The sequence below is a fragment of the Muscardinus avellanarius genome (genome assembly GCF_963383645.1).
Source record: "Muscardinus avellanarius genome assembly, chromosome: 11".
Lineage (NCBI taxonomy): Eukaryota > Metazoa > Chordata > Mammalia > Rodentia > Gliridae > Muscardinus > Muscardinus avellanarius.
In genome coordinates, this window is record NC_137797.1 from 46381291 (window position 1) to 46401555 (window position 20265).

The window sequence follows — 20265 nt, forward strand, 5'->3', positions numbered from 1 at the left end:
GGGAAGTCCCTTTTGCCCCAAACGCTTCTCTAAAAAGTGTTTGTAAGTTTTCTTACTGTTAGCATATTTTTGTAACAGAAATCTTACTCTGAATTTTCTTCTTTTTAAATTTTTTATTGGTGCATTGTAGACATCTTAATGGGATAAAAGGCTTGTGTAGATATACATGCACAAACACCTAATTAGTCCTTACCCAATCCCCATCTTATTCCCTTCGCATCCCTCCTTCCCATGCTTGGCTTAGTGATTGACTTTGATATGTTTGTTTAAGTACATCATCTGCTTTATAGAGTTTCCCTCTTCTCCCCTCCCATTCCCTCAGTTAGGTTGCTTTATTTTATTTTGTGTGTGTGTGTGTGTGTGTGTGTGTGTGTGTGTGTGTGTTACTTTACTGGGTACTGAATTCAGGGGCAATCTACTTTCAAACAATACCCCCTTTTTATATATTATCCTTTTTATAATATTTCCTTTTGAAACAGGGTCTTGCTAGGTTGCTAAGAGTCTCACTAACTTGCTGATGTTAATCTTGCACTTGTGATCCTCCTGTCTCATCCTCCCAAGCACTGAGATTACAGGCATGTATCAACATGCTTGTTCTATTCTCATAATCATTTGATAATTCTCTATAGCATTCAGAATAATGTTCTTTTATGTTCAACCCATAAGGTCCTTCATTTGCAGACTCATCTTTATGTCCCACATATTGTCCAGTGCTCTTCTGAATGGCCTGTGGTTCTTATTTCTACCTGTATCTTCTTCATGAGGTCCTAAGTGCCTGGAACATTCTCTTCTTCCTGTAGGTAACTTCTTCATATTGCAAAACTCAGATCACTTCTCTCTGAACACGTGAATATTTCAAGGAATTCCATCCCCCAACTCCCTTTGTAAATATTTTTTGCATACTAATTAATATTCATGAAATACATAGGGATATAGAAATGTCATATTCGTGTTATGTTCTTATCGTCTTTTTCAGTATACAGCACATTGTAGGTAAAGGTTTATTGAGTGAATGTGTGAAAAATTAAAGATGCTTAAGCACTGGAAATTCATTTTCTTGTTTAAAGAGATTAGTTTTCCAAGTTAGTCCAGTTTTGGTATGTCAATAAGGTAAATGAAATAACAATCTAGCTTGCTATCCGTTTTACCTTTTTAAATGCAGCTAACATCTATTAAAAGCTAGTTCATGCAGCACTGGACTAGGATATAAAGAATATATATATATATATATATATATATATATATATATATATGTTTTGCTATTCTGTGTAGTGGTAAACCATGAGATTGAGAAAAGGGGCGCACTGGGGTTTTAGTCATGGCTCTACAGCTCACTAGAGATCCATATCTTCACTTTAGCTCCCTCATTATTTAAAAGAAAGAAAATAAAATTCATGCTATGGGATTACTATAAAGAGCAAACTGATATAACAAATATTAAAGAGCTTTATAAATCCAAAGGGTAAGACTCAAATAGAATTTTATATTTGAACACTTGATTTCCCAGTGGATGTGTCTGGAAGGGGAAGAGCACAGCCTTCTGATGAGGAATGATGGAAAGAGATGAATTCTGTTTGAAGGTGCTGGCCAGTAAGACTGAGAGTGTAGTTTTGATAGTGGTGCACATAAAGGGAAAAGGGAATTCAGAAGTGGAGTTTAGTGCACAAAGTAGCAATGAACGTGAAATTTACTTGACACTCCTTAAAACTGGCCCTTACAGTTCTGGCTAAATATCTTACAAAAAGCAATTTAATATAGAAGTCGAAGTGCAATGGTTCAGATCCAGGGTTAATACTTCTGAAGTATAGAGGTCCAAACATGAAAAAGTCTACCATTTATTAATGATTTGCTAATGGTATAGTTAAAAGACCCACCTTTTCCTTTGTTTCTCCACTTGATTTGAATCTTCTGCTGAGAACCACAGATTTTGCTTTATATAGCGTGTATATGGAAAAGTAACCAGTACAAAGAACAAGTACAAGAGTGTGGTCTTAAATTCTTGGTCCATTGGTCAAAAAAAATTTGGATCAAGTTTAAGACATAATTTTTCAAAATACTCAAAATACTCAATTTGGATATATTTTGTATGCTTTGTTGATTTGTTTAATATTTGCATTTGTAAACAAACTGCTATAGAGGAATGATTGTCTCTGTGAGCTTCCAGTTGTCATGATCATTCTCCACCATGGCAGAACCTGCACGAATCACCTGACACTATTTGATGTTATTTGCCATCTTGGTTTTCATTTCTGCCAGTTATCTTTGATTAAATTTAATCAAATTAGATTTTAGATTAAAATTGAGTGGGGGGAGCTCACCAGGTGCTGTGTGCATGTCTATCCTATTACTGGTCCTCATTATGATGTGAGAATACCATGCACCAATATATATATATATATATATATATATATATATATATATATATGGTATAATTATGAACTATACAGAATGCTATGATCACTAATGACAAAGCAAAATATATTTTGTTTATAAAATGTTATGAGTTTAGTGGGCGTGGTGGCACACACTTGTAATCCCTGCCTTGGGAGGCGGAGACAGGAGGATCACACAGTTTTGAAGCTAGCAGTGCTGGCTTAAGAGACCCTGTTTCCAAAAATAAAAAAAAGTATAAAATAGGTCTGGGAGTGTAGCCCGGAGGTAGAAGGGCTTCCAGGAACCCCAGTAACACCAAAATAATAAATAAATAAATAAATAAATAAATAAATAAATAAATAAATAATAAAATGTTATGAGCTTAGTAGGAGATAGATATTTAATTGCAGTATGTGAAAATTCTACATCTTAATCCTTCTTTAATTCATAGAATACATCTTTATCTTCAAAGACTGACATGTGTCACTGCTTATTTTTGAAGAATTTTAGATTTGAAAGGGATTGCTCAAGCTCATTATTTTGTCTTTGTGAATGATTAAATATTTAAACCATCTCAGACAGTTAATCCTTCATAACCTGATAAAATATCTTAAAAGGGCCTTCTAACAGCAATTTGTGTTTACATCTCATATAATACCTCTTTTTGCAAGTAAAACTCATGTTTTGGTCTCAGTGAAAGTATAAAACAGCTGGTTTTTCACAGAGCTAAAGATTACAATAAGGTAAACCTGTAGCCTTTTAAAAATATATGATGTAGAGGTGTTTTGAGGGTATATAAATTCCCTGGACATGTTTTGTATGGTGGGAATAATTGTACCCTTGTTCTTTTTTGGAGCATAAAATATTGATCAGTAGAGGAGAGATTGCTTTTTCTGGAGTTATGTACAATGTAAAATTGAGTTGGGAGAAGAGCGATGATTTATGTGTCTTTGGAACTGAATCTTTAACACAGCAGATCAACTTTTAGAAACAAAATTTGAAAGCTTCGGGTTGCTTTATATTATCTTCCTTTAGTCATTGTTATAGTTTGGATTTTAAATGTCCCCCAAAAACTCACATGCTGAAAGCTTTTCCCTAGCACAGCAGAGTTCAGACGTGGGCATGGCTGCAGCAGGTGGGGGTGTGCTCTCGGGAACTGGGTATGTGAGCAGGCCTCCAGTTCTCCCTCTCCCTGCTTCTCAGTACCTTGCCATGTCTCTGCTACACCTCCTGCTCTGGCTACCACTGTCGCCACTGCCACAGTTTATGGCCTTATGGACCTAAACTTTTGGAACGATGAACTCCAAAAAACCTTTCCTTCTCAGCGTTGTTATTGTTCTATTTGACCATAGCAATGGTAAAGCTGACCACAACAGTCATCTTGGTTGAATTTTCTTTCACTTGACTAGATGAACAGGAGACATACATGGTTTTAGAAATTTTAGTATTTATTACAGAATGGCTTCATTTGTTTTAAAAGTGTCATTCGATTGGGTTTTGGACAAATAGCCTTTGGGATTTCTTCAGGTTAGTGTTTTCTGTAGCTAGTTCACTGAGTTCTGGCTAATATTGAAATTTCTTCTGTTTTTTTTTTTTTTATGATACTGGGGTTCCTGGAAGCCCTTCTACCTCTGGGCTACACTCCCAGACCTATTTTAATTTTGGAAACAGGGTCTCTTAAGCCAGCGCGGCTGGCTTCGAACCTGCGCGATCCTCCTGTCTCCGCCTCCCAAGTGCAGGGATTACAAGCCTGCGCTACCACGCCCGGCAAAGTCTCTCCTGTTTTCAATGTGATTCTGAGCAAGGATCACTAATTTCTGAGATTCCTGAGAATCAAGTCCCTCCAAATTTCACCCTGGAAGGAAAAGATTAAAGGAGAGAGGGAGAGTAGGTTTGTGCTTACGCCAGAGGCACAATGATACTCAGACTATGTTGGCTTGAATTCTATTAGCCTAGAACCAAGACCTTCAAGCTTATTTTTGGACACATTTAGGATGTCCTCCTTTGAAGAAAAAGAGGAGACACTGTTTTATCCGTCTCCTTGGCAGAAAAGATGAGGAGGGGAAAGAACCTCAAGCAGAGCTGAGGGTTACAAACTGCTTATTCAGTCCTAAAAGAGGCATTTGGGGAAGGTAGTTGCTTAGGATGGTGGGTGGGAACCAGGCTGTTTGTTTTGCTCTTCTTCTTAAGTGTATTTTTAAAACATTTAATTAGAAGTATTTCATTGTATCTATTTTTGTGCTATTAAGAATAGAATTGGTTTCAAGCAGTACTCTAGACTTAAATACCCATGATTCTAAGCCAACTAAAATAAACTTTGTCCTTAGGTTTAATCTTTGCCTTGAAAAACAGATTTTTTTTTTTTGTCATGCATTGACTCTTTCATACCTGTATTTGAGGCTGAAATCTTGTGAAACTGCTTTTGACTTTACCCTAAAGTATCACCTTAAATTCAGGTGATGTTAGATAAATATTCTTCTTTTTAAAAAATGAGCAAGGCTGACCTGCCAGTCTCTGATTTTTTCTTTACAAAAATTGTAATAGCTTTTTAAAGGAATAATTTTCATGTAAAGTAATTATAATATTTGTCTAGATAGAGATTTTATTTTCCCTCAAATTTGATGAAGATCCAATTTAAACCTAGTCACAGTGGTGCAGGCCTGTAATCCCAGCCCCCAGGGATCACAGGTCTGAGGCCAGCATTGCATAGTAACTCAGCAAGATCTTGTTTCAAAATAAAAAATAAAAATAATAAAATTGGGCTGGAACTGTACTTCAGATGCTTAGAGCTCCTGGGTTCAGTCCCTAATACCACACACACACACATACATACACACACACACACACACACACACACACACACACCTTTAAAATGTTATACTTGATAAAATTGTCTTTGTATATTATCAAGGCAGATTGGTCTAAACCTGAATCAAAATGTTCTCTTATTAAAATAAAAGTTCCAAAAGAGTAGATTGTTTTGGTAAAACTATGACCTAGAGCACTGCCTGGTATTTTTACAGCTTTCTGATTAAAATCAGAAACATTAAATTATTTTTAGCAAATGTTAAAAGATAATGAATTTTCCATAGATGAATTAAAAATGCTTGTACTTGCGGGCTTGCTTTGATATCATTTAATTGTATTAGCCCTTATTTGTCCCAACAGATCGACTAATAAATTTCTATCCTTAAAATTTTATATTTGACTTATTTAAAAGCATAATTTTTAATGGCTTTGGCATGCTTTCCTTTGAGACTGAAACTATGATGATGTATATGTTGTTTTTTCTTGTCTTAAATACAGGAGTACTAGTTAGCTTTTGGAATCAGATGAATGTCTAAGATCATTCAGCCACAGATGGGAAGAGTTTGGACTCAACTGTTCTTTTACTCTCCAGTTCCAGAGTTCTTATATGACATTGCCATTATTACATTGCACCCTCTGTGAGTTATGAAATGGGATGTCCCTTTCATCATGTCATTGGCTTGGGTCTCAGTAGCTGTCTGCGAAACAGAAATTATAGCATTGGCCCATATAGGAGTTTTGTGAGATATGGATGCCAGTTTGATGTGATACTTTCCATTATGACTGAGATGAAATGGCTCTTATTTCCATTCCCCCTGCATGCTAACAGATGACACTGGATGCCCACTGTTCTATAAGAGGGCTGAAACATCTCTATTCTTCTTGGAAAAGGACTGATAGTTGTCGTGATATTGTCTTGATGATGGCAGTTGTTGATGGTTTCCCAAAATGGTCTCTTTACTTGCACCATTCTTGGAAGTACTTTGCTGGGTCATTGTGGGATCTAATTTGTAACCATTGTCAGCAGTGACCTCCATGTGAGGATTCTACTCACTTTCCCCACTGAGTCCCTGTTCCAGAGGCTGATAATCCAGAGCTCTCTGCTCTTTTTCTTATAGAGAGTTTTGGTGTAGATTACTGGGTCTGCTCAACACAGTGATTTTTTTCCTCGAGGAAGTGGATCATGGTGAACACAAAAAATAGATTGGAAAGTTTTGCTCTAATATGACAAGTGAGCTGACAAGGGAATTGCACTCTCTTTAATCCATGGATATGTCATGGGCATGATTGCTAGGTTTCATATGAAATTTCAGAGGAAACAGGACTTAGATCCTGGTCCAGCTGCAGAGTATCTGAGTAACATGCAGAATATTAACCAAACACATACAACATTCTGCCTTCAATAGCTAATCAGAAAGCAGAGTTAGACAAAAAGAGTGATTATGGTCCTGTGACAAAGGCAGTTGCTTCCTCAGGGGACCTCCTCCCTCCCATCCTGTATTTTTTTTCTATCATAACTTACATTTTCAACTCATATATATGATTTCTTTGCTTAGCATCTGTTCCTTCCCATGGGCAGAAGTAATGTCCATTGTTCACTGCCCTTTCCTTAGCACCTTGTAGTATGCTTGACTCAGCTCACTCAGTAAATGTAGAATGGAGGGGGGACTTGCTTCAGGAGTAGTTGGCTTCTCTCTATGAGAATCAAAAGGAAAAAAAACTGGAAACAATCAGGTGTAATTAATAGGAAATCCATTAAAATAAAATGTGTACTTAAGAGCCAAGTCAAGAAGTAATTAGCACTGATTATGGAGATTTGTAGTGTGAAGTGTTAGGGGTTAGATTAAAATTAGGAAATGTAAACCAGGTATGGTGGTGTGTACTTGTAATCCCAGTACTTGAGAAGCTAAGATAGGAGGATCCAAGCTTCAAGACCAGCCTCAGCAATTTACCAAAGCCCTCAGAAACAAGTGAAACCCTGTTTCAAAATAAAATAATAAATGGGAGCAGAGGTATTGCTCAGAAGTAGAACACCTCCAGGTTTAATCCCTAGTACTGCCAAAAAATAAAAAAAGAGAAATGTTATTGAGAATACAAAAGAGTGGATCAAAGCTAATGTTAGCATAGACTACATAGCCCAGAGCTATATACAGAGGACTGAAGGAGGTAGAATATAGATACTATAGAGAACCAGGAAGAGAAGAATAGAAAGAGATACAGTTTTGTGATAGCTTTCTATCACTGTGACAAAGTACCTGAGAACATCAGCCTAAAAGAGTAAAGAGTTGTTTTGGCTGGTGGTTTCAGAGGTTTCAGTCCATAGTCACTTGGCACCATATCTGTGGGTCTGTGCTGACAGAGCATCATGACAAAAAGGGGGAAGCAGAGCAAAGCTGCTCACCATCAGGAGACCAGGAAGGAGAGAAAGAGAGAGAGAGAAAGGAGCTGGCAAAAGGAGCTGGGATCAAGAACACGTTCCCAGGAACCCAGCCCCTCCAATCAGGCCCTGTTTCCCAATGTTTCCACAACCTCCTGATTTCCTGAAGGCTCTACAGGTTGGCCTCAAGCCTTTAGCATATGATATTAGGAGACATTTTATATCCAAGCCACAATAATATCAAAGCACTGATTGTTAAAAAAACATACAAGGTTAAATATCTTGTGGATTTATACTTTTTAAGGAAATTTTAAAAATAATTTTTAAGGAAAATATGTTGCAATAATTAAAAAGGAAGGAAAAATGTAACCTTCAAAGAATCAAGAGACTATTCTCAAGGCCTTTTGAGTATACAAATGATAGAGTGACCCCTCTCAGATAATTCCTAACTTTTTAGGACCAGCCAATCTGTGCTGGCAGAATAAGCAATAGCTGTGTGCCAAGGAATGTTTTATAAGAATCTCTCCTTGTTGCCATGCTTTCATCGACTTTAGCACTTCTGTGTTGGGGTCAGGTCATTCTCTGGATGGCTCTGACCTCATTTGTGGCCTCAGTCCATGCAGCTTGAGAAATTCAAGAAAGTACCAGTTCCTAGGACTTGAGAATAACATATGGGTTGTTTCCAGCTGTGTAAAGAACTGGCTGGATTCAAGAAATGGCATTATAAAATAATGCCAATACACGCACACTCCCAGCTGTAAATCCTACTTGATTTAGAATATGGGGCCCTGGGATGCCAGCAGGGGGAGGCTACAGATTTTGGTGGGGAGCCAGACAGGAGGCTGTCTGCCAAGCCTCATTGCCAGGATACCCAAAGAATTTGTACTCTATACTGCAACATAGATCCATTGTGAGCATTGACAAGACGCTGCTGCCATATTATGAACTCTCTGAAACTATTAAAATGATAGAGTATTTGGGGATAATGGGAAATGAGCAGACCCACACAACCCTTTAAATGCACATGACTAGAATTATTATACTAGAGCTCCGGAGAGACTTAGCCTTCTGTTTATTCATTTTGTATTTATTAGAGTTAACTCTCCTGCTTTCTATTAATTATAAGTGAGATGGAGAAGAGGGTTTAGAAATCTTCTTTGAAAGCTTTCTGCAGAGCACAGTGATTGCTTCATATGTCTTATGCCTGATTTGGTTTTATAGTTTTGCCCTAAACACAATTTGGGCATAGTCTTCATTCAGTTGTATGGGTAAATCACTTCTTAAACTAAGATCTACTGAGTTACTCTTTTTTCTTAGAACGTTATACTTATCTTTTAGCACATATTGTCTTAATCCTCAAAAAGAAGTATTTGTAAAAAGGTTTACATACAAGAAAACTGAAAACGTTGGATACAGAGAGCTTTGCAAGTATCAGGGTTGACAGACTTGCCCCAAAGCCTGTGTGCTCTACCCTGTCATTGGGAAGTTTTCTGGAAGCAAGTAAGTTTTACCAAATAAATGTAAGCAATGTAGAGCAATGCAACTAACATGACCTCAGAGTCAGAAGAATGGGCTCATGTTCTGGGTTAGTTTACGAGGCATTGATTGGGTATTCTTGGTTAGGTTGATAATTTCCCTGAACTTGTTCATTTATCGATATGTCAAAGATAATTATTATTATTATGATGATGATCTTTTATAGCAATGTTAATTTGAGGCACAAAGGAAACATTATATGAGGAAACATGTTAGCAATAGGAAAGTATTTATTGTTAATTACTTACAGCCAATCCTTCTCATTATCTTTACTAGAGTTAGAGAATGTGCATGTTTCTAGTAGTGGTCAGGTTTGGGTAAAGCTTCTCAATTTAAGTTAAAAAATACAACTGAATGTTGAAGTTCTGTGTGAAATGACCCACTTGGCAGTGTCTTGGTATTTATTGTGTTCTTGAAAACAACTGTGAGCATCCTCAGATTCTATTCTTGCACTTATGCAGTTGTGCTATTAATTTATTTGACAGGACCATTGAGTGAAAAGGAAATTCCTTAGAGGATACAATGAGAGGGGATCTATTGAGAGCATGCTCCATGGGACGTTTCATTAATTGGTGCATCCATTTGGTTCTTTTTAATGTTTGTGTCTCACTATGATTTAAGAGATTCTTACCAGGCATGGGAAATTGATCAAAAGTAAAATGTAGGTAGCATATTTGTTTTGTAATCAAAATTCCCTTTTCCAATGTGCTTTCTTCTGTTTATAAACCATGAAACCATAAAATTCAAGTATGTCAAAGTCAGTATATGCTATGTTCTGTTCAGTTAGATGTTCTGTCTCTGACAGTGGCAGAAAGGGATGGAATACAAAACTCAGTCACTTCCTTGGATTGCTACATTGGGCCCTTAATGGATCTTTGTGTCCTTTTTTAACTTTGGTTTCTTCACATGAGTTGGAATGTTATCAAAGTGCAAATCAAATCCCATTGCTCCCCTTCTTTTTAAAATTACAATATTTTATTTTAATTTTTTGGTTTTACTGGGGTTCCTGGAAACCCTTCTACCTCCAGGTTATACTCCCAGACCTATTTTGATATATTTTTAAATTTGGAAACAGGGTCTCTTAAGCCAGCGAGGTTGGCGTCAAACCAGCGCAATCCTCCTGTCTCCGCCTCCCAAGTGTGGGGATTACAAGCGTGCGCCACCACGCCTGGCTTAAAATTACAATATTTTAAACCGATACATGAAAACAAATTTATGGGGTGTTGTGTGTTGTTTTAGTACATATACATATATAGGTATAGGTACATATATTTATGTTTAAGTAAGGTTAAGCATACATAGCTCTTTAAATATTGTTTCTCTACAGTGAAAACATTGAAAAAAAGGTTCTTCTAGTTCTTTAAGAAAGCACACACAGTATATTATGATTATTTGTAGCCACCTAATTATGCAACCACTTTACTTTTTAAAGCCTTCTGCTGTATTTCTAATGTGACCAGAATAAAATCTATCCTTTTACCATGATTTTGAATGCCCAACCTTTTCTTGGACATCTTCTAAAACCTGCTTTCTCTCAGCATTTCAGCCCCCTTGGTATTTCCGCCCTTCACCAGTTTGTTGCAGGTTTTGATCTTTGATTTCTTTCTTCCTTCTGATTACTCACCATCTCCTTCTCAGCCTTGAGGTAGGAACTCAACTCCTGCTGCTCGCTTTGTTTCATTTTGTTAACCAGGTATATCAGTAGTAGGGTATTGCATTTCTTTGTTGACATGCTCGTCATCTGGTTCTCCACTGGAGAGCTGGCTGACCCACATCAACCAGTGTGTGTTGTCCTCTCCTCTACCCTTGGAGTCCACACAGTGTAGGTGGTCTGTAATGGACCAGCAAAGGACCAATGGCCATTTAACCAGACCGACCTAAGTAAGTCACTTGCACTCTTTGAGATTTAGTCTATTTGTTCAGAGGAGATTATATTATCTGTTTTATCTAAATCCCAGGGATCTTGTGAAGTTCTGTAAAATGTTAGCATGTCCGATTTTTAAAGCCTCATATTAGGACTGAGGTGAGAGATGAAGGACAGGACCTGTTTTGAGGTAGTACAGGATAGTGGGTTAGGAATATAGATAAATAATTGAATGTGCTAATCATTGTGCAGTGTCTATGGGTCACATGGATCCTGGGGTGAGTGTGCTAATCACTCTTCAGTGTCTATGGGTCACATGGCTTTGGAGGTGCCGTTCAGTTTGAGTTATAGCTGTGTAGTTAACTCTCTAGTTGTGTAAAGACCAAGCCTTATAAATTACAGCATGCACTATTTCAAACACTTTTAAGTATCAATTAAAATGCTCATCATTTAAAAAATTGGTGAAAGCTGGATATGGTGGCACATGCTTATAATCCCAGTAATTGGGAAGCTGAGATAGGAAGATCACAGTTTCAAGGTCAGCCTCAGCAAATTAGCTAGACACTGTTTCAAAATAAAAGGGGCTGGGAGTGTAGCTCAGAGGTAGAATGCTCCTAGGTTCAATTCTCACTACCAATAAATACATAAATAAATTAATTAATTAATAAAAAGAGTTGGTGAATATACTGTCGTGTATGTACAAATCATTATACGTGTGGAAGAGTGCCATGCATGTAGGTTATGATTACATATTATTATCCATGTATTTTATAAGTTTAAGCTTTATTTTCCTTTCATCCTTATCCCTCCTAAGCCTAGGAACTATAGATTTTTAGTTTCTTCTCATAGTTTGTTAATTTCCATTTTTAGAAATTCCTAAACACTCTTCGACATTATATTTGTTAAGAAGGGATGATGAAAACTGTAGCAATGGGGTAGGATGTGGACAAAGTTTATGACCTTACAAGCCATCTGGGCTTCCTAAGATGCAAGTGGTCTTAACAATGGAGCAATGACCACAATACAAAGTCAGTTTTGTGGTCTGTTGGGGGGGGGTTGTTATATAAATTTCTGTTATTCTATTGGTGGTTCTAGTGAAGATAAAGGGATTAGGAAAAAAAAAAAAAACTTCTCAGAGTGCCAGACAGCATAACAACACTAAGCATTTAAACCTGGATACTTCTCAGTGTATGGAGACAAATGTGTAATTAAATCTGAAAGTTATTTCTTTCTTTTTGTCTTCTCTTCCTTTTTATTTTATTTTATTAGCTTTTAAACTTTAAATGCCAAGCAAAAAAAAAAAAAGCCCAATTACTGATAATAATAAGAGGCAGATAGTAACTGTGCCCAAAACAGAAGAGAAAAAAAAAAGTGTTGCTATGTGAATAGAATCATAGAGAACAGTTGTAAAGGGAAGCTTTCTTAGGCTGGGCTGGAAATGATAGCTAGAGCAGATGAGATGCCGCCCTCTCACGTGAGAAGGTCCAGGGGAGGCTGTTTTCTTTGGAGGCAGGAGGGCTGCAGGCAGGAAGTCCTATGAGCCTTGAGTTGTAGAGGTTCCTATGGCAAGGGTGGCATTCAGTGTCTTCTGAGCGAGGTGGATCCAAGGTATGGGTTGAAGCTGCCAGGACAGAGAATACTAGAGACAGGGTCATATGACTGCCTAACCTTTTATATTTTGCCTTCTTATTCCACTTTTAAATGTCCTTTTATTATCTAGTGATCTGAACTCTAAGATACAACATGCTACAGTGCTCCCAACTAGCTATTTTTAAATGGCAATTTGCTCTTGCAGTATTTTTCTCCTTTAGAAAAATGTATATTCAGCCATTGTCCTCAGAATGTTTACATTGTTTGAAACTGAATGAAAAAAATGTGTATGAATTGGAGGAAAAATTATAACAATGTTTTTTAAAGGATACATTTATAAGTCTTACTTTTGGAACCTAATCTACTAACTTTAATTTTATTATTATTATTTTTTTTTTACAAAGTGGAGCCTGCTGTCACTCCAGATCCCTTCAGATAGTCATTTGAAAGTGTAAATCCAAATTCTGCAGCCAGCTTCTGAATTCATGACTCCTTGACCCTGAGTCAGCAGTGCTGAATGACATTGGGCTCCCTTTGTTATTCAGATCTCCTGAGTCTTAGGTTGTGCAAAATGCACACAACACTTTTATTTATCAAAATGGAATCAGATGAGCACATCTTACAAAACTATCACTTTAAGTTACCTACAGCAACTAGTTTCTTTGACAAGCCAGAAACTTAGCATTTATTCTGCACTGTGCCAGGCACTGTAGGGAACTTAAGAGAAAACAAATTATAGTTGCTGCTCTCAAAGGATATGTAATTTTCTTGGGAAGTTTAAATAGATGCTTTCAAAGCAGTGAGTTCAAGAATGGGTTTCAGGTATGCACAATATGGTGATTATATTATTTTTCTTGATAGAGTATCCAGAATTTTCATTAGATTCTTAAATAATTTTGCTTAAAATAAAAAGAGATGAGGCATCACACATCTAGAGAAATAAATAGGTACCAATCTGTGCAATTCTTACTTCAAGAGTACTGGGAGTTCAGAGAATTGACATCACTGAGACCTGAACTAATTTGGAAAAGCATCCTGGCATGCTGGGCTCCAAGGAATTTGATATGCAAAGGAGGAGAGGAAGAGAATCCCAGGAAAAGGACCGTAAGCCATATACCTGCTAATCTTGGAGATAGACATGGGACAAACTACATTTTAAAACTATAAAGGCAGAAATATATGTAAATAAATAAATGCAGTGAATATATGAAATGTAGAGTTATATGAAACTAGATAAGGATTTTCTACTTGCCGTTTATTAGGTATGTGGTCAAATTCTTTCTTAAGCTCAATTCCCTCATCTGAAAAATTGAGTATCATCTACTTCACAGAAGCACTTTGAATATCAAATCAGATAATGAATCAATCTCCTTGTTCACCTTAAACTTTTATGAGCATCAGTTCTCTTTTAGATTCTAAGTGCAATGACATTTAGTCCTGATAGTAAGAGGGATATCTGTTTATGAAAGGTAGAAGTTAATGTTGACTGAAGTGTTTTGAGAAAGTGTTATGGAAATAGGCAAGGAACTGATCTGATTTCAACAAAAACAGAAGAATTTGAGGGCAGGAGAATTTAAGGATATTTTAGAGAGGGAATATTACATGTAAAAGTATAGCTAAGGAAATAATATGTGAGAAAATCTTAGAAAAAACCCATGCCTTCTGTACATGCATGGATGAAGTCTCAATTCTGTACATTACTAAGGATTTGATCAATTTATACTTCTCTGGGTTTAAATTTTTAATAAACATTTTCTAACATTCGATTACCTTGGTTTATTTTTCTTGATAGCACTTATTTATAGCAGCAGAACATTACAAAACACAGGCTCCAGAAGGCAAGACAGTTCATATTTCTCACAACCATATATATCTCTGCTGCTAGAACAGTGCCTGGGATTATTAGATATTTAATATCTAATATGAATATATATGCCATAACTGCATTCTATATATGTACTATATATGTGTTTCATTGTATGTATATATATCAGAACTATATACTATTATATATACTATAGATATGTGTTATATATATCAGAACTATATACTTTTTCATATATATTATATATATTATAAATAAATAAGTATCTGATATTTTAGGTATTTCATAGTGCCCATAAAATGTTAGGAAAAAGAGCCTACCACATTTGTTGACAAACTGGTTATACAAAAGGAAGGAAAGGCAAATCTTGGCATTTATCTACAGTTTAATTTTTTTTTTCTTTGTTGGAGATCAAACCCAGGGCCTTGTGCATGCTAGGCACGCACTCTACCACTGAATGACATCCCCAGCCCCTACCATTTAATTTTTAATTTGTCATATTTTTGCTTAATTATAACTTAAATATAAAATAGGTCTGGGACTGTAGCCCGGGCATAGAAAGGCTTCCAGAAACCCCAGTACCACAAAAAAAAAAAAAAAAAAAAAAAAAAATTCTGTTGAGTAAAATTTAAATATAAATTAGATTACTTAGTTTTTCTGCCTTTTTATTTATCTTAAGCCTTTGTCTATGGCATTAAAATTCTTATAAACAATGTGTGTGTGTTTCTTTGGATAAGGAAAGATTGGTTTATAAATAAATAACCATTATTTAAGTTGGATTCTGTTGATTAAAATATCTCTTCCCAAGAGAAAGAGACTTTAAAATGGCCAAAAACTAATGTCTTATCATTGGTACACTATTCTTAAGATTCAGGATAGAAGAAGGGATTAACACTATGTTATGGATAGGGATGAGACTAAACTTAAGAGTCAAAATACAAAAATACACACAATAAAATTTTACTCTGCAATCAAAATGAACAAAATGATGTCATTTTCAGGAAAATTGAAGTACCTGGAGAACATTATGTGGAGTGAGATTAGCCAACATTATGTGGAGTGAGATTAGCCAGTCACAGAAAGTGAAGGGTTATATGTTTTCTGTTATATGCAGAAGCTAGGGAGTAATCAGGATTCAAGAGAGAGTTTAGATCATTGAGGAGAAACTCCACTGGAAAGAGGGAGGGTGACTAGAGAAGAGTGCGTCTCTCTCTCTAACATTACATTGCAACTTTGCAAAATTGTGTTTCTGAGAATTAATTGACAGTTTCTCACAAATAGTGGTCAGCTCAAGTGTTTTTAGTCTCTCTCAATTCGATTTGAAGAGAGGGTGGGATGACATTTGGAGTTGCTGCTAAGTGCATTGGGCTGCAGTGTGGGGAAGTTAAAAGGGCAGGCTTGCTGGCACAGGATGGCAAGATTCCTGTATAAATACAAACCCTAAATGCAACAAAATTTTAGAATGTTATATTTAAGCAATTTCTCTTTCCTTTTTTATTAATTGTGGTGGGAAATAGTAATTTTAAAAATCTGATGGCCAGAAGCCTCATATCAAGATGACTGATAGCAATAGATACTTGGATCTAGGTTTGGAATTAAACTTTCAGAATATAGTGTTGGGGTCATTTATTACGAAACTTAAGTATTTTCACCTCACTAGAACAAATGTTTTATATAAATATATTGACTAATATCTTCATACTAATTTTACACTAATTTTAAGGCATTTATATTGGTCAAATAATAGGCACCATCAAGTGTATACATTTACTTTGAATGCAACAGAGGTTTAAATATTTGGGAAGTATGTAATTATAATCATGAGTTTTCATTAGTGTTTCTTCTGGTATCTTCTGAACTATGTTTGGCCATTTATTGCTTATTCTTTGAAAGAAATTATAAATTGGGTTCAGGTTACCTAGTTGTAACCTGATTGATTGATTCTCCCTTGAGAAATTTCTATGAAGAAATTTCAAATTTTATGATTTGAATAGCAAAGGCAATGCTGTCTACCAAGACTGGATATTTGTAGATTTCTAGGCTTTGTTTGGGGTTATATCTCCAATTTTTAAGTGTTTAGTTTTGGCATGGTGACTTTGTCTAAGTGTGCATTATTTCAAAGATTGCACTTAATTCAAAATGATGCACTTAAAATTTCTGTTGCATTAATTTGCAGTCCTACTAATAATATAGTAAAGTTCCCACTTCTTCACGTCTACACCAGCATTTGTTGTTGTTTGTGATTTGAATGATTGCCATTCTAATTAGAGTTAGGTGGAATCTCAGAGTAGTTTAGATTTGCATTTCCCTGATTGCTAATGATGTTGGACCTTATTTCATATGTTTATTGGCCTCTTTAATTTCTTCTTTTGTGAAGTGTCTATTTAGTTTGCTTGCCTCCCCCACCTCGTTTTGTGTTATTGGGAATGGAAACCAGGGGTATTCTATCTCTGAGATGCATCCCCAGGTCTACTATTTATTATTTACAACTTATTTTGAAATACAGTCTCACTAAATTGCAGAGGTCTCACTAAGTAGCTGAGGCTGTCCTTGAACTTGATATCCTCCTATCTCAGCCCTCCAAATGCTGGAATTACCTTTTACTTGCCCAATTTTTGATTGGGTTATTTGTTTTCTTAGTGATGAATTTCTTGAGTTCTCTGAATGGAAATGAACCTATCATATGACCCAGCTATACCGCTTCTGGGTATCTACCCAAAAGAATGGAAACCGAACTACCAAACTAATACATGCATATCTATGTTCATAGCCCCACAATTCACAATTGCCAAACTATGGAAACAGCCAAGATGTCCATCAATAGATAAATGGATTACAAAACTATAGGATATATACACAATGACATTTTGCTCAGCCATAAAGAAGATGTTATTTGTGGGGAAATGGATTGAACTGGAAAAGATTATGCTAAGTGAGATTAGTCAGTCACAAAAAGAAAAAAAATTGAGTGCTCTCCCTAATATGCAGAAGCTAAAAGAGAAAAAGGGTCATAGGTGGAACTCTAGATAAAGGAGAAATGATAGATGAGCAAGTAAGTTGACCTGAGGGGGTAGGAGGGGGGAAGAGGGAAATTTCTTAATGTGTGTATGTACATTCATAAACATATCAAAGTCAATCACTAAGCCAAACATGAGAAGGAAGGAGGGGGTAAGAAATGGGGCAGGAATTGGGGAAGGGCTAAATAAATGATATGTGCATGTATGCCTCTACTATCTTGTATCTCATGAAGATGTATGACTTCAATGCACCGATAAAAAAAAAAAAACAATTTCTGTTAGACTATTGGTCTCTATGCTCAACATTATATAGCCATGACATATTTTAAAAGCTTGTAATGTTGTTAGGCCAACATCTTGGGGACATTGATTCTTATTGTGGTTGAAATTTACATCAATTCAGTTATATTTATATCTTATAGATAAATGGAGAATGTTGTAGAAATTTACAGTTGAGGAGCAAAAACAGAAATACTGGATCAGAAAAATTAGAAAAAAGAAAATTGTGGATAAAAGAGAACATAGTTATAGATTTAGATGAAGTAAAATAAAAAATAGAATGACTAGCTATGAAATAGCGAAGAAACACAAGGACAAAACAATTATAGTAAAAGTTAACCAAAAAGCATACAAACTTTAAAATACTTAAAATTGCGGGTCCTAATGTCCTGTGAAACTAAATATAACCTTTAGCATTGTTGCTATCATGAAGGAATTATTTTTATACTTAATTCCAAAAACTTTATTCAGTTAAAATATTTTTCTTATTATTTGATAGTTTAAGACTAATTTGTGTTATGAAAAATGCTTCAGAAATAGAGTGGATTTAGATGAAGCTCAACATTCTCATAGTTTTCTTTATCTTGTTAAAGAATGTCTATTTTTTAAAGTAAGGAGAATGTTTTAAAATGATCTAATTTTCCACATACAACCCCTAGCATAGTTTGTTGAGAGCACTTAAAAATGAAATCTCTGTTAGCTGCCTATTTATGTGAAGAATTAAAATTTGGAATAAGAGAGACAGTGAAAAAAATGTCCCATTGACCAAGCTTAGCTGAAAAATCTATTTTCTTGAGCCGATTTGTTTTTTATTTTTCTAGTGTAGTTTCTCACTGTATTTTTAAATAATTAGTTCATTGCCAAGTAGTGGCACATAAAAATTAAATCAACCAATAGAATAAAAGAAATCAAAATAGGCTTAATAGGCAACATTTAAAATTACTAGAGAATGGAATACATCCAACGCTTCAACATACAGGCACAGGTAGAAACTTTCTCAATAAGATATCAAAAGCTCAAGAAATTCAAATTACAATTAATAAATGGGACTTTGTTAAGCAAAAATGTTTCTGCTCATCAAAGGTAACCATTAAGAGTCTACTGAGGGTGCCTACAAATGGGAGACCTTTGCCAACTATTCCTCTGATATAAGAATAATATCCAGAATATACTAAGTACATAAAAGGCTTAACACTTAAAGTCCAATAACCCAATCAACAAATAGGCAATTGGACTTAATAGACACTTTATAAAAAAAAGAAATACAAATGGCCAATACATATATAAAAATGTTCAAGATCATTAGCAAGCAGAGATGTAAATTAAAACTACATTGAGATTCCATTTAATCTCAACTAGAATGGCAGTCAAAAAGAAGTCAAACCATAATACATGATGGCAGGGATGTGGGAAAATAGGAACTCTCTTATAATGTTGGTGGGGATGAAAATAAGTACAGCTTCTATGGAGATTAGTATGTATATTCCTCAGAAAAGCAGGAATTAATTCACCATATGATCTAGCTATACCACTTCTGGGTATCTTTCCAAAGGGTCTGCAGTCAGAATATTAAGTTAATACATGCATATCCGGGCATATAGCAGAAAAATTTATAATAGCCAAACTATGAAACCAACCTGGGTGTTCATCAACACATGAATGGTTTACAAATTTATGGGCTATAAAAACAGTGGAATTCTACTCAGTAATCAATATGTCATTTACAGGAAAATGGATAAACCCGAAAAACATTATGCTAAGTGAGATTAACCAGTTACAGAGAGTGAAGGATCATATGTTTACTCTAATATGCAGAAACTAGGGAGTAATTGGCATATTAGAGGGACTGTAGCTAATAGAGGAGAAACTTCAGGGGAGGAAGAAAGGTGGTATAGAAAGGAAGGGACAGGGAGAGGGAGAATTAATGAGAGAATAATTTCTACTGAGATATGTGCCTATGTGAGAATATTAATGTCAATCTCAATATTCCATATGTGGAAGGGGAGAGAGTAGAGAGGAGACAGGGGAACGTTTACCAAGTACTGTGTGCATGTAGGCCACTATCACTATACACTGCCTAATGATGTGAAACCCAAAACTCACCAATAAAAGTATAAAGGTAAAATAAAAATTGAATGATGTATCTACTCTGGGTCCGCACCCCAAGTGTCAGTGCTTGCCCGGAGGTGCTGGTGGCAGTGTGCAGTATACTTCCTCTGGGCTCCTTGTAGACATGCTTGTAGACATGCTCCTGTAGCGCATGTCTAGCCCTACTGTACCTGCCATTCTTGCTGCATTTACTGATGCCAGCTCCCTGGTTGCTCAAGGCATTTGAGTCTGTGACTCTTGTTAATGAGCTAGAGTAACATTGATTAATCATAATTGTGATAATCTCTCTAAGAATTCCAAGTACTTTTTTTTATTATAACTGTGTTATGAGAGTTAATTATAAAATGTAATTAGTGGGCACTGATGATAAAGGCAACAGAAATGAAATATTAAAAGGTGTTTTAAAATATAGACGTTTCTTTATATATTTTACAGTTTTCTATTTTCAGTTAGTCTTTATCTTAATTAATTACTTCTTGCTCTTTTT

General features: G+C 35.7%; 1 protein-coding gene across 7 annotated transcripts in view; it reads left to right on the forward strand.

The window, feature by feature from the left end:
* The window catches only part of KCNC2 (potassium voltage-gated channel subfamily C member 2), a gene marked incomplete at both ends in the record, with an annotated part of 203097 nt that overhangs the window by 85295 nt on the left and 97537 nt on the right, over positions 1-20265 (forward strand). The window lies entirely within an intron of this gene.